The sequence below is a fragment of the Thermobia domestica genome, chromosome 11 (genome assembly GCF_964235325.1).
Source record: "Thermobia domestica chromosome 11, izTheDome1.hap1.1, whole genome shotgun sequence".
NCBI lineage: Eukaryota > Metazoa > Arthropoda > Insecta > Zygentoma > Lepismatidae > Thermobia > Thermobia domestica.
The window spans coordinates 126,260,978-126,284,366 of record NC_137464.1 but is presented as its reverse complement, the minus strand read 5'-3'; the positions used below and the strand labels follow the sequence as shown (position 1 = coordinate 126,284,366).

At 33.4% G+C, this 23,389-nt stretch overlaps 1 protein-coding gene and 1 long non-coding RNA gene across 3 annotated transcripts in view; both read right to left on the bottom strand.

Annotated features, from left to right (window-relative positions):
- Positions 1-23,389, bottom strand: part of LOC145664431 (uncharacterized) — a 1,424,688-nt gene that overhangs the window by 1,225,418 nt on the left and 175,881 nt on the right. The window lies entirely within an intron of this gene.
- Positions 10,461-14,775, bottom strand: LOC145664432 (uncharacterized). The gene is made up of 2 exons (XR_014127435.1): positions 14,564-14,775; positions 10,461-10,591 (listed from the first exon to the last, which is right to left on the bottom strand). It is a non-coding gene; the product is annotated as an uncharacterized LOC145664432 (long non-coding RNA).

Below are 23,389 nucleotides of genomic sequence, written 5' to 3'. Positions count from 1 at the left end.
GAAGTAACTGGCAGCATCGGCAAAGACAGTGTAAAAACATTGTCAAAAAGATGCTAGAACCGAAACTTACTGCTAAGGGTATCACTGAGTAAATTGATGCTTCTTTTTAATTTATCGATATAGCCATGATTGATGAAATTGTAAAATGTACTAATAAGCATTTGGACAAATTACAAACAAGTTTCGACGAAGAACGCACTGCAAGTGTACAGCAACTTCAAGAGCGGAATTAATGGCTTTATTTCGACGTTTTTATTTGATTGCCACAAAGAAGAAAGCACGTTATGATATAAGATCACTCTGGGCATGTGACGGAACAGGAATTCCAATTGTAAGAGCAGCAATGAGTTACACGAGCTCTTTACTGCTACTCAGGGCCATTAGATTCGATGATTTCGAAACCCGACCTCAGAGAAGAGATATCGACAAGCTATAGATATACCACATTGACTTGACACCTACTCTTCCTTTCCAAGCGCTGCTATCGGCTGAAGGAATTCCACTCCATTTCGCTAAGGCTCTCTCGTTTAGCAACAGCTGAACCCTTATTGGCTCAACGCGTGGGTGTGTCGATGGTTTGAGCTTTAGTTCGCATTTTTGCCACGGATCAAGATATTTTGACAGCTCTATAGCAGCAATTCGAAATGTTCTAAGTGATTTACTCAACAATTGCATGCATTACTCCAAATAAATGTTACTAAATATATTGTTTGTATCTCAAAATGTCAATGTTGGAAAAAAGCAAACGCGCGAGTAGTTATGTTACTAAATTTGGCGCGAGTGACAAAAAGTTAAGCCATTCTGAAGTGATTGCATCACGAATGATGAAAGTGGATAACCTACCAGAACAATGTGCGAGGAAGATTTCACTGAAGCGAGAGATGTTTTAGAGTCTATGGTAAAGGTCACACCCACGCCCAAAAAATTTATGCTGTGCATTTGGTAGGATTGGAAGAACACTGCGCATTACGGGCTGATGACGCAGTGCTAAATAATAGAGTGGAATCTACGTATACTGTCGGCAATTAATGCGAGTATATAGGAACTTAAAAGAAACGGCCGAACTGGTCAATAGAAAGAGTGTCGTATACTATGCTGACAACACTAAACCACATACACCTGTACGAACTTGAGAGAACTTGTCTGGGAAGTTTCAATGCATCCATCGTATATACCGGACCGAACATCTTCAAATTATTTGTTTCGGTCTCAACAATCCTAACTTCCTAAATGGTTAGGATTAGGAATTAGATTTATGGGCTTTCAGCATCTGTGGCTATATTAGCCCATCACGTTCCTCGGTGATCACATTACCCGAAGGATTGGGGAGAAAGAAGAAAAGGGCCTGGGACTTTTCCGGCACTTGTCTGGTGTGGATGAGGATCTCAGGGAAATCTCACTCAGAATGGCTGGCCTGAGAAACTTTTAAACTATTTCGACCGAGTGTTCCCACCAGGAATTAAATCGATAAGCTCGCATCAAAGGTGAGAACGTTAGTGAATATGCTACACGGAGTCACCTATCTGAATAGTTTCAAAAGATGCTTGTAAAGACAACATGTCACATTTTTCTCGTTTTTTAAACCATAAACTACAGAAGTTGCACAGCGACGAGATTATGTTATTGTTGAAAAATTGGGAGAAGGTCTCCAACAAAATGGTGCATATGTGGTTTCGTAGTGTTATTTTCAACTTACAATAAGCGTATTCTTAATTTCGATCTCCAAAGACTCAATACTTTCTAGACAACCTGTAATCAGTCATTTCGAATGAAACAATTTAGAGTAAAATAATGAAAATTATTCCCATGTTCCCCCTGAAAGAAAGGTGTGTCATCCTAATAACAGCAACAAAATTCTGACTATGAGTCTGTATACTAACAACATTTACATCTGCCCAAGGCTGCATCTAGAAGTTTGTCAAACTTAAGTCAATTGAAATGTGGTAGTGAGGGCAAACTCAAGAAAGGTTTGTTTTTGGAGAAATATATATATATATATATATATATATATATATATATATATATATATATATATATATATATATATATATATATATATATATATATATATATAAGAAAATATTCATTTTAAGCATTCACTTCTTTAATAATACTTCTTTTACACTATTATTTGATTATTAAGTGGCATTTCTTTGATTTCTGTAAAGAAAATATATGTAAAAGCAACTTTGGTGACTAGAGATTTATAATTATTTGTTCTAAGAGATATGTCAGGAACAGTGGTGCGATTACTTACGAGATGAAGATAAGGGTTTCTCCCGAATCTTGTTATTTTGTATTAACGATATTATTATTATTATTCGTCTGTGACACTACGTGTTAATCTATATATTAATAACGGTGCCTGTGAACAAAAAAATTCAGATCCAAATTGAAAGTGACTATGTTTGTGACTCTTAATCTCTTGAACCACCCGACCGATCTCAATCATTTTTTTTACGTAGATGCAGTTCTGGCCTGGGAGTGTTTTTGGCTATTCACTTTGACAGTAGAACTTAGGGGAGGGGCAATTATAAAAAAATAAATAAAACTTAATAACTCTTGAACCAAACGACCAATTTCGCTCAAATTTTCAACATAGATGACATTCGAGCCTGCAATGGATTCTACCATTTCACTTGACGGAACAACGTAGAGGATGGGAGAAGAGGGAAATATACAAAAATCAATAAATATTTTTAAAAAAGTGATCACGTTTGTGAGTTAATAACTCTTGAACCATACGATCGATCTCAATCAAATTTTCAATATAGATGAAGTTCGAACCTGTGAAGTTTTTTTTTTATTATTTCATTTTGATGGTAGAACTTAGGGGAGAGGGTAAATATATGAAAATGAATAAAACTCTTGAACCACCCGACCGATCTCGATCAAACTTTCAACATAGATGAGGTTCAAACCTGGGGTGGTTTTTATCACATCTCTTTGACGGTAGAACTTAGGGTAGGAGGAGGAGAGGGGAGAGATATATAAAAGTAAATAAAACTTAATAACTCTTGAACCACCTGACCGATCTCAATCAAATTTTCAATATACATGACATTCGGGCCTGGATAATTTTTACCATGCCGTGGGGAGGGGAGAGGATGTATAAAAGTCACCGAAAATTACCAATATCAAAGAGCGCTTTAGTGATAGTAAAAACGGAACATATTACTATTTTTCCTTAATTTAACCCAGCGAAATCGGAATGCGTCTTAGATTCGACGACGTCTTAAATTCGAGTAATTATCGAGAGTGTCCTGCGCTTGCGCGGGACGTCGGGTTTGCTAGTTATGTTAAAGAGCATCCGGCTAATTTGAAGAAAGTAACTTTATTTCAATTTACTATAATCTACCTTCTCCTCAGAACGAAGCACTGGAGAGGTACGAAATAATAATAACATTCGATAAAACTATGGTTTATATTTAAAATTAACTCTTTTATACAAGTTGATTGACATAATAGAAACCCATTAAGGAGAGAAGCATAGAACTGGAGCCCTCACGGATCTAACCTACTGCACACTGGCCAGCAAAGTTCAGGGTTAAAAGCATTGTTCACTTATGGAGTAAAATATAGAACATTTTTCTACATTACGTGCTCTATATTATTATATGTGAATTCAGCCGTTTACATGGTAGTTACTTAAGTTCGCTAATCTAATATCTCGAAAGACTGACTTATACCGACCAGAAAATTTATTTTATAAATACTGTTATCTTGTCAAAATCGTTATCATTTTTCAATAGTAATGTTAATAAGCTCGTGCAGTGGTGTAATTAGTATTTATTCTTTTAGTGTCCACCATCCTTGGTTCAATTCTAATTAGAGCAAAGACATAGCATCATGAAGCACTTGCGGACTTACACTAGATAGCAAATATTCAGTGAAGTGATTCGATGTACAAATGTAATAATCTCTCGGTTAATACTCTAGAGTTTGCTACTTTATAATCATACTGAAGCAGCTCTTCAACTGCCTCATCGTGCTAGGTCAAAATCATATAGTTTTATGCCTCCACCGGAACAGCAACCGGGAACCACACGCAGAAAGAATCTAATTACATTTAAAAAAAACATTTAAAATTCGAAGGTAAAGCAATGTCATCTGACTACTGATTACATTAGGGTTGTGCATGAAACGAGACGAGACAATTTTCGTGACGGGATTCGAGAGGAGACAGTGCTCTTCCAATAGAAACAAACATTTTTCGAGACAATACGTTGCTTTCATGACACATTTTCGAGACGAGACAGCCTCAACTCTTGTCTCATACTCGTTCCTAATGACATGCTTCGCTTCATTCCAAAGACGCTTACATTTCAGTCCAAAGACGAGGTTTACTCATAAAAATCTTCAGCGGTGCTCAACGAAATTTCATTTTAGAGGTAACTCAAGTACAAACGTGAAAACTTTGTAAGATAACATATGTGTATTATAACATTTTCATATCTTTTCTTTTGAATTGTATTTCTAACTTCCAAAATATCGAAATAAATGTTATACACAATCTACTACACAAACAATAATGATTTAGCTCTACCAATTCTTCCAATGGGTGTAATGTAAATCATTCGGGATGTACTAGAAATTTTGGTCGAGAGGAGAGAGAGTGGACATTGTTGATAAATTACTAGCAAGTGAGTCGACACACAGAAGAGAAGCGAGAGAATTCCGCCTTCTGAAGCCATATATAATTCCAACACCTTTTCTGTATATACTTTCTTTTATTTGACTAATAATTCATTTGGAATGTTCAAATGTATAACTGTCCAAACTTATACTCTGCTAGTAGCAAAACGTACGAAATAATACATTTATTTTAACATGAGTATTTATGTACTTGTATGTGTATACAACGCCTGTTCTGTCGCCTCACAAAGCTCTCTCCTGCATGCTTTGTTAAGTTGTAAATCTGGCTCTTGCAACATTTGTACTACAAGTATTATGAGGCTCGGTAAAACTGTGTGATACTGCAATACTTGAACTAGACACGGTAAGAGGGTGGTTCATTGGCACACAGCTCATCTTTGGTACAACGGTATCTAGTTCGATCCTATGCTAGTTTGTCGTGGACATCGTTCTCCTTTCTCTCCTACATTCTCGATTTAGTATTTCATAATTGTTCACTTTTATCAATCATCCGTCTTCTTTAGCCTATATAATGTAACTATGGGACGTAAAACTAGAAGTTTCATTGCACTTCAATTGAATTAGATATCAGAAAGAAATATTTAAATTTAAACTTATGAAGAAAGGGAGATGTTGGTAAAAACAACTATAGCACACCGGCGGCTAAAAGTTTAGAATATGATGTCTAAAGAAACGATAAGAATCAGGGAAGTTCCAGACAAGGATAATGCATGTCTATTTCTTTCTTTTTTACTTTTATTTGTTATTGAACTTAGAAATGTAACTAAATATTTCAACCCTTTATGTGTACAATAGTATTTATTTTCTTATATTACTAGACTGTACAGTATGCATTAACATGTTATACCACTACTAAGCTAAAATAAGCGAATGAGGAAAGTGAAATTAACAAAGCAATATTGTCAGCTGTGCAAAGAAGCCTAACTCTGTATTGTCTATAGCTATAAATACACACAGTCCATTTTTAAATTTTACAATGTTATTAGTGCACAAAAAAAAGTATATCAATCGACAATCTCATTAAGCTACAAAAAATGACATATGTGACTTCTTACGCGTAGTTTTTCGAGAATATCTAGGAAAGTTAATTTTTAGCAATTCTAAAAAATTGATGCTGTATCTTAAAGCACGCCAGACACTACCTATTAAGATGAAGCTGATACTGAAGTACACTCTTCATGAAAACATTCACTATGACTCTAATAAATTCAATAGTACGTACATCGAATGGTTAATGATATACAATTCAAAATTATGATTAACTCTTAAACTTTTAAGTTTTGTTTAACCATGAAATTGGTCAAAGATGACGTTTTATATTTAATATCAGTAGACTACCCTTTGGCTCACTGAGGACTCTGCCCCGAGACCCTGTGTTTACTCCACCTACAGCCTCGCACCTCTTAAACCCACAATTCTACAAAATTCCAAGTTTCTTTCCGTATTTCAACTATCTAAAAGATAAAATTTTGTACCCCAAGAAAAAACACTCATTTACATAACATGGGAATTTTTTCATCTCTCCTTTCGACCCCTTAAAACTAAAAATATTCACTTTTAATAATTTTCCTGTGGGTTTAGTCCAGGAAGGCTACAATCATGCCAAACTTCATTATTCTAATCCTGCCAGAAGTGCCAAAACATTTTCGGATGTAGAAGATGTCCCATATAAATAACATGGGAAACATTTTCCAGGTGTCTACCACTCTACAGTTGGAATCTTTTAATTTTTGGTGACTTACTTAGGTAACGCTAATAAAAACGTACAAGTATATCGGATTTCAAGTTTGTATTCTAATTCCAAGTACCTAAAATATGAGGTTATAGGTCTGAAACACGGCCCATTTAAATGACATGGGAAATTTCTTCTTCCACCCTGTAGAACCCTAAAAATTAAAAATTTTCACTTCTGGCAATTTTTCTGTCGGTTAGTCCCGAAAAGATACAGTCATATCAAATTTAATCATTGTAGTCCTACAGGAAGTGCCCAATAATTTTGGGGTGGAAAAGGTGTCCCATATAAATAACATGGAGAAGATTTTTCAGTTCCCCATAAAATCCCTTTAAAATTGGAAATTTTTATTATTGGTGATTTACTTAAGTGACGCTAACGAAAACGTATAAGCATATCGAATTTCAAGTTTTTATTCAAATTCCAAGTAACTAAAATATGAGATTATAGGTCCAAAAAATGGTTCATTTAAATAACATGGGGAATTTCTTCGTTCCCCTTTAGACACCCTAAAAATTAAAAAAATATTCACTTTTGGCAATTTTCCTGTCGGTTAGTCCTGAAAACCTATTCGTGCCAAATTTCACTTTGCACGTCAACAGGAAGTACCCCATTATTTTAGTTCAGTTCATGCAGTTTCATATATAGTTAGGATAGATGGCATCGAGCTGAACAAGGCGGTATGCTTGAGCGTAAATTCTCGTGTCTAATTTTCAAGGAAATCGAGAAAACAATTTTATGACTTTGAAACGTATGCCATTCTTCGCCAACAATAATTGTTATTATAGTTTATTTTGCTTGAACATATTATCTATTTATGTAAAAATATACTGTTAAGTAGAATATTGTGTCTATTGTTTGACTTGTCCTAACAGTGACACATATTACTAACACTACCGCACATACTACTTGAAACAACAAAACTAACTTGAGAAAAGTTATTTGTATAATCATGTTTCTGTTACTTGTACCGCAAGAAAGGTATTGTATTACAAGCATATAAAGGAAATGGAAGTAAACTGTACCAGCATTCTTCTCATAATCTCCATAGAAATACTATAATAGTTGATTAAATTTCTCTAACGAATAACTGCACAAAAATGTATCATATTTCAAATCCGTGTTATGTTTATTTCTATCATGGATATGACTCATGACCCAGGATCCTTAGCGATAATAAACTTGCTGATATCAAATCGTAATTTAGTTTCGACATGCTATGGCTGAACAAACAAAAATCACAAAAAGAAAGAAAAAACGACATAAAAAATATGGTAACAAAAATTTAAAAACAATACGGGTCTAATAACAACGCCTTTCACTCGCTTCTGCCTTTACTGTTCAATACAATTGAACCTGATTAACACAAAAGCAGCAGAGAACAATCAGCTGCCGCCTGTAGTCGTCATTAGGTTGGTTCCAAGTTGAAGAGCCGTCGCTCAACTCGCGTGGCGGAAATCCATAAGCATCTTTTTTTAAAATACGAAATCCTGCATCAAAGAGAATGAGAAATATTGCTGTGAGCTATTCCGTCAGTGGCAGAATTTATATCTAGAAGCACAGCACGTAGCTGTAACATACATAGATAAATGCATTAGAACACTGTTCATTGAATTCTTGATGAAACGAGTGTTTCACAGGCTCAAATTCCCTTTTTCAATTCATAAAACCCACAGGAAAAGTGAGCAGCAAACACAAAGAAATCATTTGCTTCTATCTTCCACAGAATGAAACGAATCTACACACTCCCCGAAATATGAGGCTAAATGTAGTGTCCGTATTTGAAAATTATATACTGCATCATTAATATAGTTACTACGTAGGCTACACATACTTCGTTGAGCCTTAGAAGAATTGTATGCCAACGCAAATAGAATACAGCTTCAATTTCACACAACAGAGTTAAGTTGATAAGCATAATAAATAGTCACTCTAATAAAAACGTTATTAGTAATATTTAGAAGGAAAAGTTAGTAACATGCTATGAAGATATTTGGATGTTAATAAACAGTGTTTATAGTAAAAATATTATTTTTTTTTCTCTGTCTTTCATTCCCATCAAACGATGGGCGGGCCTCAGACGGTGATGCCGTCTCTATGGCCAGAGTGGTTAAATATTATTGAAACGTTAATTATGAAATTAAAAAGTCCTCCAATGCATAATATGAGTTATGGTTTTTTTACAGAATAGGTTGCTTGCTATAGAATATGTGGCAAATTTTAATTCAAATTTCACTGTTTATAAATATCCCGGTTTGTTGTTATTTTAAATCAACATCTTACTACTAGCACTATTCAAATGTATTTTGTGACCATTAAGAAGAGGCATAGCATCTGCAATCTAGTGTCTAACTTTCACGTCAAGCTATTTGGAATTTGACAAGAATACAGTAACTGGAAACTTTTAAAAATGCGCAAGTGATTTTTTTTAAAAATTAAAACATCAGTATGCTATCGAAGATACAATAAAACTGCACTCCCTACTAATTGTTCTAGTTAAATTTGTTCGAAATTATCTTCTTTTCAAACATAATACAGAATGTGAGAAAGTGTATTTAATGAAGGACAAATAATTTCTCATATCGTTATCTTTACACTTTATGTGACATAACCTACAAGTATAGGTGCTGAATGTATGTATCATTTCATAGTAAGAAAATGCTACTATTTCGTATTTATGTTGCACATGGAAATACGAAAATGGTTTGCCTTAAGTCTCAATTCTTAAATTATTTTAAGTAGTGGGAAGTTTGCTGCTTTCACTATTATTATTTCTCATTCAGAACACAATGGAACTGTTCTAATTTTAGCAGATTCGGTCTCGCTTTACCAACTTCATGGCGCTGAATGTTGTCACTATTAACGATGAAATCCAACATAAACACATTGGTTTTGCAAAACAATCAACGTCCTAACAACCTATATGCAAGTATCTAAAATACTATTTAAAATGCTTGAGATTTTGGGCTTCTGACAAATGCATCATGCCAGGTTGTAAAGGTATTAATTAAGACACATCGAGTTCCATGACTGTAAATCAATCATTCACAATCACAAAAAATAACGGTTCATACTAGGTGCATTTGTAGTTTACTTGGAATATCTTATTAAAATGTGTGATTAATGTTCATTTACGTGTGATGCTGATAATCAAATAAGAGGTCATATTCTGTCTGTTAAATTTATTTCACCAAATTATGTCACATTGATGAAAAGCCTATTTATTAGGTTTCCATCGATGTTCGTTCAATCCTTTCGCTTTACTGAAGTATAAGCGATATGGAAAGCTTGTCACAAATGCAAAATTTTGATATTTTAAAATATCCCCTTACGCACTTCATTTTTATTAACATTTTTAACCTCTTTCGAGAAAGCAGAAATATACTAATAATTTATTATTACTACCATGTTACAAACATGTTATCAGCAAAAATATAACATGTTCACACTATGTTACTACTTCACATAAACTATTTTAATACCGAATACGTTATTATTATTATTATTATTATTATTATTATTATTATTATTATTATTATTATTATTATTATTATTATTATTATTATTATTATTATTACTGTGATTCAACAAATTCGGTCGAAACATTGCTATTAACAATGTTCATACATTCAGTATGTATCTCCCAACTGCTTCAAAAATGATAACTATATTTATTTCGACTTACTCATTTAAAGCAGTATTAAACATTCCTGGTATAGATAAGAAGCAAACATTTAGTTAAAAATAAATATTGCCTAAACATTTCTATTTCTCCATTGTAAGAGACAAATATATCAACTGATTTACTGCACTTTCACACTTGTAAGAGAAGCGATTGACCCTCAATTTATTCTGATGTAAAACTCTCAGCGTCCAGTATTTATCGCAACATAGCTTTATATTGAATAAAATGTGAATATAATGCTTATATGACAATCTGAATAAGGCTGGAACTTGCATAATTTGGTGAAAAAAAAAGACTAAGTAGCTTGGTCAGGATAAGTGAAAAGGGACAGCACCAAACAAAGGCACTGAACATACTTGTCTAGCCTATAACCAACCTGAGACAAAAGCAGATCCATATCATTTAATTATGTAATTTGACACTAAATAATCCAATTCTTCTTCATAAGCTCCAATTCTCTCAAGAAGATCACGCTTTTCTTCTATCCGTCCATCAATCACAGTTTTCAGACACTCAAACTGTAACGGTAACAGAGTTATTATTACTAAAATTGATGAATGCTTCATATAGTAAAATACGAAAGCTACGATAGTAATTTACTAAGACAGCTGCCTTGTGAGCCAATGCAAAACTAAATAAATTAAATTTATTTTGTTTTGTGCACTACAGACAATCAATGGATTACTACTAACTATGAATTCAGAAGGTTTTATAGGTAGTATCAATTTGAATCACGTACGAGTATATTGATAAATTATATTATTTTAAAATAAGTAAAAATTACTTCTTTCATTTCACTATGATTCTGTTAGAGAAATTCAACATCAGTCTGAACAACATGTAATAATAATAATAATAATAAAAGAAGATCAGCTACTCGGAACATCACAATTTTAAGGATCGCATTAACTCTGTGGGTGTTATGAACTTCCGATTGAGTAATTGGCTAGCAACGCATAGTCTTGCGCTGTACTCCTGATGGAAGCATCTTGTATTACTTGTAATCTCTTACTAAATCAAATCGATTACAAAACGCTTACACAGTGAGAGATGTTATACATGTTCCACTTTGTGATATATGTGTCTTATTACATTCCTGACAGCTAGTAATGTTTTTTACCCTTCTATCTTGTGTTGATGTTTCCTAAGTCTCATTTTTAAGGTTTCTTTGTGATCTCTTGTTTTTTCTCGTTATATTGTACGGAATCCTTAAAATCGTATCTTAGATTCAAACAGAATTTGTATTTACCCCTTATCACCTTTAGTCTGTAAGGTACAACCGCAGGATGTAAACATAAGAATTTTACTTCGTTTTCTGTTTATGAAAGCTGGACGAATGAGTAAATCGACTGTATAGAATTATTACGCAAATAATCCGTGATCAATAAAGGTAACATAATTGTATTTTCTGGGGTATTCTCCCTTTATTTCATTTTCTCACTTCTGTCGTAAATTTTCTTGATGCCAAAGGAAGTCAGTGTCAAATTTCGGAATTGATATATGTAAGTGAATGCATGTGAACACCTTATCCCTGTTCTATTAGGTTGGTATCACGGCGTAGTCACAACAGATAATAGGCTAGAACTTGTCTTCGGACAGAGCATAAGAGAAAATCAAATCGCTAATTTTATGACACACTTATCTAAACTGTAACAAGTTTGGTGTTTTGCCACAATATCATTCCTTCTTTCTTTAGCATTTTAACGCAACAATACTGACTTATTTATTTTTCAGATTACTTATTTTATTTTGTACAACTGCAAAGAAGAGGGTTTATTGGTTGACCACTAATCACGAACTAATGTCGTACAACATTCTAGTTTGACGAATTGTCAAAGAGAAAGTCCAAATGAAATTTATAGAACTACTTGATATATTTCAAATTGATTGTAAAGTTGAGGACATATTTGCACCGTGTGCCTAAGACAAGTAATTACGTTCAGAAGAAAAAGGAATATTGTATGTAAATTTAAAAAAAAAGTACTAGATACAATTAATTAGAACTGCAATTGCGTTACATACATATTAAAAACATGTTATACACGCAATAAGCTTCAATTCGCATTGGCTATGGCTTCTGCGTCAGTGCTAATCGGTGCGATGCGATATGATGTAATACAATCAGTAGAGAAAATCCAGCTATGGCACGAATACGGTTGTCATTCGAGCAGCAAAATTCTCAAATGTTACTGGAAGTACGAGAATGTGTGTGAAGTGCAACGACAATGGATGTAGCAGGTAGTGTACAGTAAGAAGCCACTTGTCGAACTGCACTATGAAATTGAAAACATCCGTAAAGAAATCCTTGTGGCTACTTTGAAAGATGTTACCAAAAATGTGGAGCATCGTCCTCAAAGATTTTGGAGGGTGGTGGTTTACAGTTTGAGCACTTGTTAATTGTACGATAAAACTGTGTCTGTGTTGTAATCTTTCCTTTTGCATTATTCTAATATTCACAATAATATAGCAGCTGTTCGATATGTATAATCAGAGTTGTTTTGATGTATGATTAGCGTCACACTAAAGGCCTGACTATTGCAGGAAACATATGTTAGTCGAACTCTTTAGTATAGCACTAATCACGCGTCAGACCGACTATGCATAAGGCCCAAAAGTTTTTTTTTTATACCTTGTAATAATGAAGAATAATTTTCACCGACAGTCGCAAAAATCCATATCAAAATTCTGCATTATTAGGGTTTAATGAAAAAAAAACTGTCTAAAGATGAGTGATATATCAATCGATAGATGCGTAGTTTTTGACAAAATGGAGAAAAATTAATTTTGTTGTAAACCAAACAATTGATGTTATAAAAGAACCATACTACTTACTGAGGTGAAACTGATCCCAAAATATACAGTCATTAAGCTGTTTATTGTGACACTATCAGGACAACAATACATACCTTGGTTAATAAGACGTAGCTTAAGACTTTGAACTTCAGAATCACACGAAGAGAATGTTATTCACTATCAGCACTAGAAAAGCAACTTAATTATGTTTTTGGTTGCAACGATATAATAAGTATTAATTTTTCACGAGATATTGAAGTTCAAAATTCTCACCTGAAAAATTTTCATTTTAGAGTTACGGCTACACCATTTGGCATCAATATACCAATCGATAGACCTCAACAAGTTTATTAAAATGATACAGTTAAAAATAAATTCCTATGCACAGTTTTCGAGCAAATAGGCAAAAACGATTTTTTGTGGTGCTAAAAAGTATGTTGCTCGTTGTCAATAATAATTCAGTTTTTATTTTGCTGGAAGAAATTATTTATTTATGTACATTATGTGGAGCAAGATACACTATTAACTAGCAAATTATGTGTGTTTTTGTGTTCTCCTTACGGTGACACACACACACTCCCTTACACACATACTACTTTTAAAATAGATAAATAAAGCCGTCCTCTTCCAAGCATAAGTATTGTTTCTATTCTCCAAAATATGCATTTTATTAGTTCATAAATTGTCTGAAATTACCAATGGCAATTTCTGAATTACATATGTAAGTATTAAGTATTAACATGTTAAAGCAATGTTGCAAACCGTACTTCGAAAAAGGGTGCACTATCAATTTTATTAATATTTAATTTCCACTTCATCATGACTAAAATAGTTCGAGCATGTTTATAAAGTCCTTAATATGTGCACTTATGTAATCCGCTTTATATTCGCATAAGATTGGATAGCCACAGGAATTTCTTTATCCTGTAAGTTGTTAAGAAGTAAAATATGTATTCTGTATTGTGTCAGATTTTAAAGGCCTATATGTGAAAGGAGATATTGCTTTAAAATTTTAAACAAATATCGCATACAGTAGACATTATTCCAGTTTCCTCCATTTCTCATTAGAAACCAATATGTGTGTGTTAAACTGTAATATCATCTAAAGCTATTAATATATTACAAGGCAGTATTTACAGTTTTATAATTAAATGGTATTTCGGTGACAACTAGGAAACTATCTCTATTGGTAATTTTCAAACTTTATTTCATATCAAATGATATAATAATCTGTTTCGCGACTGTCAGTTCTCTCACACTATTAAAATTAAACAGAACTCTCAACAATTGAGTTTCTATGTACACCATCAATTTCATTACAAAGAATTTTTTCTAGAATCCAATTCAAAATGAAGAACTAAAATTATGCCTATACGTCAATAGTTAAAATAAACATTATTTTCAGTTCTTTAAAATATTGTATTGTATTTGGTATTTTAAAAGCGTTGTAATTTTTAACTCAATTCCTCATTTTGACCTTTCCTTACATCTTCTGGTTGCTCTTGCACAAAGATGGAAACCGCCACATCAGTTATTTAATTGCCTTTTGTATGAAGATGTGTTCCGTGATAAGCAAAACCACGTTAACCATATTAAGCGCTACTACAATTTCTAAACTCAAATTGGCATGTTTCCGATATTAATTCATTCCCTTGTGTGGTTATTAGCAAGGGTTATAAGCATTATGAGATACTTACGAACCAGCGCAGCATCGCCGGGGACGGTGTATCCCGTGTCCGCATTCAGCATCCACCAACAGTAACCTCACTAACAAAGATGACCTCACACAAACACAATTAACACACACATCACCGCCGTTTTGACACACGTTCCGCATATTTCCACATATAAACACATAATTATTAGTATCGCGATTTGTATTAAGGAAAAAATAACATACAAGCCTCTACGCACGCATACGCATACTGAACCATTCGACCCGGCACGGTGCCCGCGACACATGGGTCTGCCAACTGAACTACTTCCAACTCCGGAGCACATCATTCGGCGCGTGCAGCTATTTCGGGATTCCTTCCATTCACGCCAGTTGTCGCGAATTTCTTTTCTTTCCAATTTCTCTTGCTCTTAGCCTGTCATCCTTACAACGTGCCAAATCATAATGTTTGACCTTGACCGAATAAACACTTCCCGAATATTTCTTTCAAGGACACCAGATAAACAATAGTGAAGAGCGACAAGGCACAACACAAAACCAATATCGTGATTTACGCAATAATTAATCCTAAAATATATGATCGGATGTTTCAGATGCAAATGTAGTATTCCACACGCAAAAACCTTCTAGTAAAAGGCGGCGCTTATGACGTGTATAGACGGCAGGAATCAAATTATGCATTGCCATATATTGAATGCTACAAAAATTGTGTTATTTTTATGATCCTGTGATTCATGGAGTGAAATTTGCTACCAACACATAAATTTCCAAGCAAGAAAAGAATAAAATTATAACAGAATTCTGCAGAATAGCACCATTTACAGAATTTCATGGTAATTTTCACTGATAGTGTGTATTGGTTACGATTTTTACATATTTCGAAAATTATCCAGAAAAAAGTTCACATTGGGACACTGTAAGTATTTATTATGAGTAAATAGGATTTTCAATAAATACGTACACGATGTTAAATATGATGGAATGCAAAACAAGGTTACAATCGTCTTTCTCCAACACGGTATTATAAAATTTGAAGTCAGGAACTTCCCATGACCAGGGAATAAAATATGACTAACGATTTGGTGGTTGGTTTGAACTTTAGCGTCCCGTTCAGCACCGAGGTTATATAAAACGTAAATCTAGAGCTTTATGTGGAATCTGAACCACATGCGCTATCACCAGGAATCAAATCCGGGCTCTCTCACGCCGAAGGCACGTACGTTAACCATATAACCTCGATTTGCGATTGTTTTCATCATTAGAACTATTACATTCTCATCACTAGTCTAGGGATATACACGCCTAACTGAAGACAATTTAGTTGTTGAAAAATGATTCAATCATTCGCGGTTAGAGATGCTAAAGGCAGCAACAATATTCAAGGTTAGCAATATAAGAAGGTGCGGTACAACGATACTTGTATCTCAGCATCTTTATTATATCTTTATTTGTATTTGTGGGCAAAATGTACTTTTAAATTATGCACAAGCTGTTCAAGAAAGGAAGAAGAAGAATATGAAAAGAGAAATAGATGTAATTTCTTTTCTGGTTGTTACGCGATTATATTTTGTTATTATAGTGATTCGACGATGTGAGTTAGTTGTCATAGCAACGAAAAATAAATTATGTATAAGAAAGGATCCATCTCGTGAAATCAATAATACAAATAAAGATATAATAAAAATGTTGCAATACAAGTATCGTTGTAGTGGTACAGGTTATAAAGGTCCGTATATACACATTCTAGTCAAATCACGATTATCATTTTTTTAACGTTCAAAATCAAACCCTACCTTTTTAAATTATCATTTTAATAAAAAACAAAGGGACATAGCAAAAAGAATACTTTTTTGCCAATGTTTCAAAACAACAAAATGTTTTACTCATGAATCAATCACTAAGCCTGAAATAACCGGAAGAAGGTAAATGGGCAGAAAGCGTGGTATTGAAAAGTTTCGCTTTTTGCTGGTGATCAAGCTTTAAAAAAAAGGAAAAAAAAGAAAAAAAAGAAAAAAGGACCGGTTCTTGCATTCGACATTAAGCGAGTTATTTTCTTTTTAAATATAGCAAAATAGTTTCTTAACATTTCCAATCGTCTGAATTGCTTGAAAGTGAAATGGGCCAATAATGAGTGAGGGATGGATTCTTCCCGACTTCAGATAACATATTTTCGTTGAAAATTTATTCAAAACTCAGATTTTTTTATAGAATATTGTGTGTGTTTCGTTAAAAATTAAATATTTATTCCTATATTTCAGGGTTGGAAGTAGTGACAGAAAAGAATGTTAATTGCTCGCTTCAACAAGCCATAGCATCACTAGTACCTAATAGAACTATAAACAGTTCATAAGAAGGGCTTTTACGTATAGAAGGACGAAGGGTCTTCGTATTTCAGTGTCAATTAAAACGGATTTCTTTCAATAAGTTTCAGAAAGCATAACAGATAGTATATAACATTATCCGTATATTTTTTATGGAACAAATACCAGATCCATAAATATGCCTGTCAATAGTTTTTGTTGTACTAATTTTAATCAATAACAGTTTACTAATACATTCCCATGGTAATTTTGATGTAATTAGCTTGGTAGTATCGGAAGAACTGTTCATGCCAAATCTTTTTTTTTTTTTTTGGTAATATTCAATCTGTTGTATTCGTATTATCGTATTCACAAAGAAAAGAGAAGAGAATAATTTGCCTCATGCAAACGAATATTTTACTATTTGCTAACATAAAATAAAAATAGACAGAGAATACCTATCTTTACGACTAAAAACCCAAATTTCAAAAGCATGGACACTTTATAGTTCTCCATTTGTCCTTAATGCAACCGATATCAAATTGAAGCAGAGCAAAATATTATCATTTTATAGTTACTGTTAGTTCTGCTGGAATTTCCTGTAATGATTTCAAACCTTTTCCAACCATTTCACTCGTATAAACCTTTTCCAATGATTTTAATGGTATCGATTGTCACTAAGTTCTGATACTAAGTCTACAGCGGCTAATATCCAGAATTCCATTACGGAAGAAAGAGGAATAATACAGTACTGTATTTTTAATCAAGTACACTATCCCATTTGACAGTAAAATATCTGGTACAGTGACACTACAATACAGTAAATTCAACATTTTAGTTTAAAATTAGGGCTTTCAAACTGAATCAACTCCTTCAGAATTTGTACGTTGCTTCCTAAGTCCATTAAATCAAGGTTTATAAAACAGAGATGAGTGTACTCTTGAGCTCATGTTCATTATCTCGTCAATCATATTGCATCCGTCAAACACATAATGAAACATCAATAAGCTCTATATTCCAGAGAATGCAATAAATGAAAAGAAACTGAGCACTTTCATCTTAACTCGTAATACAGAAAAGAAAAATAAGTGACCTTTTAAGATATTTAAAAAAAGAATGAATTCAATTATTTTCTAATTTCCTAACTCAAACGTCAGTGCTGAAACATATGGAATTCAAAAACTATGGAGGCTACCAGAGGCTACATGTTAAAAATTAGATTGCATCATGAATGTTGTGTTGCTCCCTTCAATCCATCATGGTATGTCGTTTCCACTTCTTAATTCGAACAGAGGAAAGCAGTACGAACATAAGAGAGAGTGTCATCAGAATAATACATATTAATTTTTCAGCTTCTGAGCTAAATAAGAAAGGATGAAGCTCATTTCCCATAGGCCATGTCCCCAGCAGATAATCCAATGAAACTTACTATGTTAAAGTACTACGTGAGTTATTACGAAAAAAAACATATTAGTTTGTGCAGCAAAGAAACACAGGCACGAAAATTGAATGTAGAATTAACATTATAGTCTAAGGAAAAAGTATACAAACAGGCATAACTTTTTAAAAATCTTAATGTATGGGTTTTAATTACATATTTCAATAGTACTTAGTAAGGCTTTTAAATGGATCTACACTCGTCTTGGGAAAATGTACCATGCTCTCTTCGACTTATTAATATGCGCGAATACCGTCATTTTTTTTCATGTTTATTCCATTCTGTATCTTTCTATGTTCATATCTTGTTCTTTCCTTTCTTCTTTTAATAATTCTTCAAAACATTCTGTCCATCTTTCTAATATGTCTTCATTTGATACTGTTCTTCCTTCTACATCTGTACAGCCTGTTACTTTTGGTTGAAATCCTGGTTTGATTTTACTTATCGCATTGTCGAATTTTCGTTTATCATTTTGTTTATCTAACACATATATCCTGAGCTCATATTTTTTGTAAATACTATTGGTCTTTTTTAATTTTCTCTCATTCTGCATCAACGTTCGGTGCTTCATTTCTGACTGTTCCTTTCTCATTTTGTGTCACTTGTTGATATTCTAATTTCTTCTAGGTATATTGAATTTGTCTATATCCAACTTTTTATTCGTGTTTCTTATTACGTTCAGCATCTAGGGCAGTCTTTCTCTTGCTTTAGATCTGCCGTTTGTGTACGCGTTCCGGATTCGGTTCCCGGTGCAAGAGCATGTAGTGATTAAAATCGCAATTCACTTCCCTCTAACTCCTTATATCTATTGCTGATGAAGTATAGAGGTAAAGGTGGTATTGTGGAACCCCATTTGTTTTTGGCATGCAAAACTTTATAGAGTACATAAAATACATCCACACTTTGTACATACAATCTGTATTATGTTTACCAGTACAGCATACTATCAAATTCAGATAATATGCATAATCTGATGAAAAATAATTCACATTTTCATGAACGCTCAAAATTTGGTCGTTTCAAAAGTAAGGTGGTAAAGTGGAACCCCAATATCAGTATACTTAAATAATAAAATTTTTACCAAATGAAATGCAGGCTGGTATTCACAACAAATGTATTCGTTTATTAAGATATCTAGGCTTACATTTCCCATAATAGGTCTACGAAAGGCAATCCACGCTATTGTCGACTATGTAGAGAAAGCTCTCTATGGTCTATTTACTGACAAAAGTCACAGATGTATATGTCCTTTTCACATCCCAAACAATCAACATGGCACCACAATTCACAACTTACACATTGAATCCACAACTAGCCTCTAGTGTCTTCAGAAAATGACTGCACAGTATACACGCTACATCGTCAGTGTCCGTACAAATCTCTCTGACCAGGATACTTAAAGCTGATTCCCCAGAATCAATTGATTCGTCTTCAGACGCAGATGCAACTTCAATTGACAGGTTTCGTCTACATTTAGTTTTTGTCTTTTGTTCTGCATCTGTTGCATTCTTCTTTAATTTCAGACGATTCTTCAACAGCTTTGCATTGTTTCCCTTAGTTTTATGAAATGTTCCCTCCTATGCTAACTTGTAAGGTGAAGCTGTAAGAACTAATGCACTGAATGCTTTCCGTCCTCGATTAGAACGCTTTCTCGAAAACTTAGGTATTCAGCTTATTTCTTGAGGAGATATGAGAACACTCCTGAAGAAACTGGCTTTCTGCTCTCTTCGCTCGAACATATTTGATTGCATGAATCATATTTTCACTATTCCATTTCTTCAAAACACTTTTCGGTTTTGGGCCTAGTTGTTTCCTGGACATCTGGAATGACATAAGAACGCCAATCAGTGGAAAAGTTCAGAGGGTTTCATTTTACCAACACAAGCAGGGTTCCATATTACCACCTTCGACATTTTGAATTTTTGCTTCTCCTTACACCTTACACTTACAAGATAACTTAGGCCATTAAAGAAAGGGAAAATCTACAACTGCGGTAGATTACGATAAACAAATCATTTGGTATCTATAATCAGTAATAGTACATCAAGTTACAATATGAATCTTACCTTACAAAAAGTTCACGAAAGAAGAAAATCAAAACAACGTCCTCCGCACACACATGTCTCATCAAACTCAACTTGAGAACTATAGTGGGCTGTTGGACTACTAAATTCATAATTTCTCGCTGTCTCCAGTAGATTGCAACACTTGGAAGCTGCGATATGCAGGGGTTCCACAATACCACCTTTACCTCTACTGATAGATACAAGTGCGTGATTTATTTGATTTGACCCATTTGTTTCCAGTATTCTCCACACTCGTAGATGCAGTCTTTTATGAAGGAAAGCTGCACACCCTATAATTATATTGTTTCTTTCCGCAAATTGCTTTTCGGAATATTAGTAGAAATTTAATAGAATAGGAATTTTAATAGAATTTTAATACTACAATAGAAATTTTCCATTACTACCACCATGTTATATTTCTGCGCTGATTACATATCTCCTCTAGTTTAGATAGAAATAGTTCATATAACCCTCCCCCATTGGTCTAGCGACTTGCTCTTGTGCCGTTTGTGTACGCGTTCCGGATTCGGTTCCCGGTGCAAGAGCACAGAAAATTAATTTCACAATCATTCCCTTTCATTAATCATCCGTCTCCTTTAGCCTAAAGGCATAACTGTGATACATTAAGCTAAAATAATTGTTAATGTATAGTCTGCTACTTTCTTCTACATTCGACAACAAATTAATTTTCCATTCTCACACTTTTTTTATTAGGATAATAGACAGATTTAGAATTAAGATTTACACTTTGTCGATTGAAATATCTTATTTGATAACATAATATTAGTCTACAACAGGATATACGATATAATATTTAAAGAAAATTCATGTAAGCTATTGTGCACTCTACTGCGTGTCAAAAGAAAATGTAAATAAAATAATTTCACTTTTGTGCTTAAGCATTTACTTTATTCTGCACTATGATTACAAATTTTGACACGTCAAGGACATGTTCAATATTTCTTCCCATACACTGTAACTGAGGATTCTGTCGAATATATGTATATTGCATTTCCGATATGCTTTTAAAATTGTTGTATTAAGGGAATGTAACGATAAGTATTTCAATGATAAACTTCAAGCTTTGAAATTTTAAATAGACTCTAGTCAAATTATGAGATGAAAACATTAAAGTTGGATTAATGGCCTCTGGAATCCTCGAGTGAAATGGAAGAATATAAAAGTTAATACTCACGGAAATAAATAAATAAAATAAAAGGCTTTCGCAAGTCGCAGGCTCTACCAGGCAGTGCATGTTTTGTGCTTTCATTTCAATCGGTTCTTTCGGGATACCTCCACTTCACATTATAACACTATTCAAGCTACTGTCTTATTAGGGCTCGAATGTGTTTACTTTTTCTCCCAAAACCCAGGAAGCAAATTTGTGGAACATCAATTAAAGATTTTGTCTTTTACTTACAAAGTTTTGATGCATCTCTAATAGAGTGTTATGTCAAATGTTTTACTAATGTTTCTTCGAGTGATTCAGTGTTAGATTATAACAATCCATTATGTTACACAGAGCATTCACATCGTTGGAGAGAAACAATATGGTGATTTTAATTAGCAAATGTATCTTCCACATTAAAACTACAAAAATAAGAAGCATGTATTTAGATACAATTTTCAGTTTTTTTTTCTTCTTCACAAATCTGTGTTTTGTACTAATGTCTAGGAACTCACTCATGTGGATCATCAGTGGATCTCATGATAATAGTAACACATACAACTGTTCCCTTACCAAATATGTGGAACAATTTTCGAAAAACATCACACCACGCAAAAGAAGGTGTTGTAAAACCAAAGTATCGATAGGGACATCGATAAGACATCAAATTGTTTTAGGATACAGAAAACAACACCAAAAATCAAATAAATGTCCACACTCTATAGTAACACACTCGGAACCATTTTTATAGTAAAATACCTTACTAACAAGCCATACAAGAGGCTTTATTGATGTTGTCACAATCAATAGCACATGGTAAGCAATTACTTTTCTAGAAGCTCTTTCTTCTATAATTTCTTTAAATGGTGGATATTTTCTTCAACTGTTCTTCGTTAATTCATTAGACAAAATTTTCCGTATTTTTAAATGATATTATTCTATTACATATATACAGACTGTTTTGTTAGCTGATAATACTTACAGTATTCTATGAAGAACTTTCCATAATCCTCGGATTTACCGTAACAGCTTACCTGTAAAGAAAAAATTCTTACATGTAAAAAGATATTTACTACCTAACGTGGTATTAATATTATATATATATAATGAGAAATTAGAAGTAACAACATTCTATTTCCAAATGAATTTTTGCTACTGTTGTAGTTTTTCTGGCTTGTGTAAAACTGCACCCTGCTTGTTTTGATATGGGCAGCATCATATGTGCTTATTTTTAAAAAATAAGAAAATACTGTTACATAAACAACTGCATAGGCTACAGTGCAGCCTATGGTGAAATTTACTACACTGAACTATAGTAGCTCTCTCTCTCTAATCTTGTGGCTAGCACGCATGTCTTCGTTCCGTTTTAATAGTAATTCTCGAACTTAAAGAATATTTTGTCAGCATACAACTATGTTTTCGTAGTTTCTATTTATTTAGTCTTATTTTACATGGCAAAGTTAAGGCTAATCATGCCTTGTCTCCCACTTGACCATGTAATACAATAGTATCATGATTAGTAATACAATAATAATAATAAAATATGTATAAAATACATAAAACACTCCCAATCATAGGTACACACACACACACACACACACACACATATATATATATATATATATATATATATATATATATATATATATATATATATATATATATATATATATAAACACCTACACACACGCATGCACGCACGCATCACAATACATGCAACACACAGATTTGCTACTAATGAAAACCCAAGTAGGGAATCAATGAAAAGTTTGAGAAAGACATTCAAATACAAAATATATTTGACACTATTCCACGCTCATCAATCCATATCAGATATGTATTATATATACGCTTAGGATAAAGAGTATCGACAAGC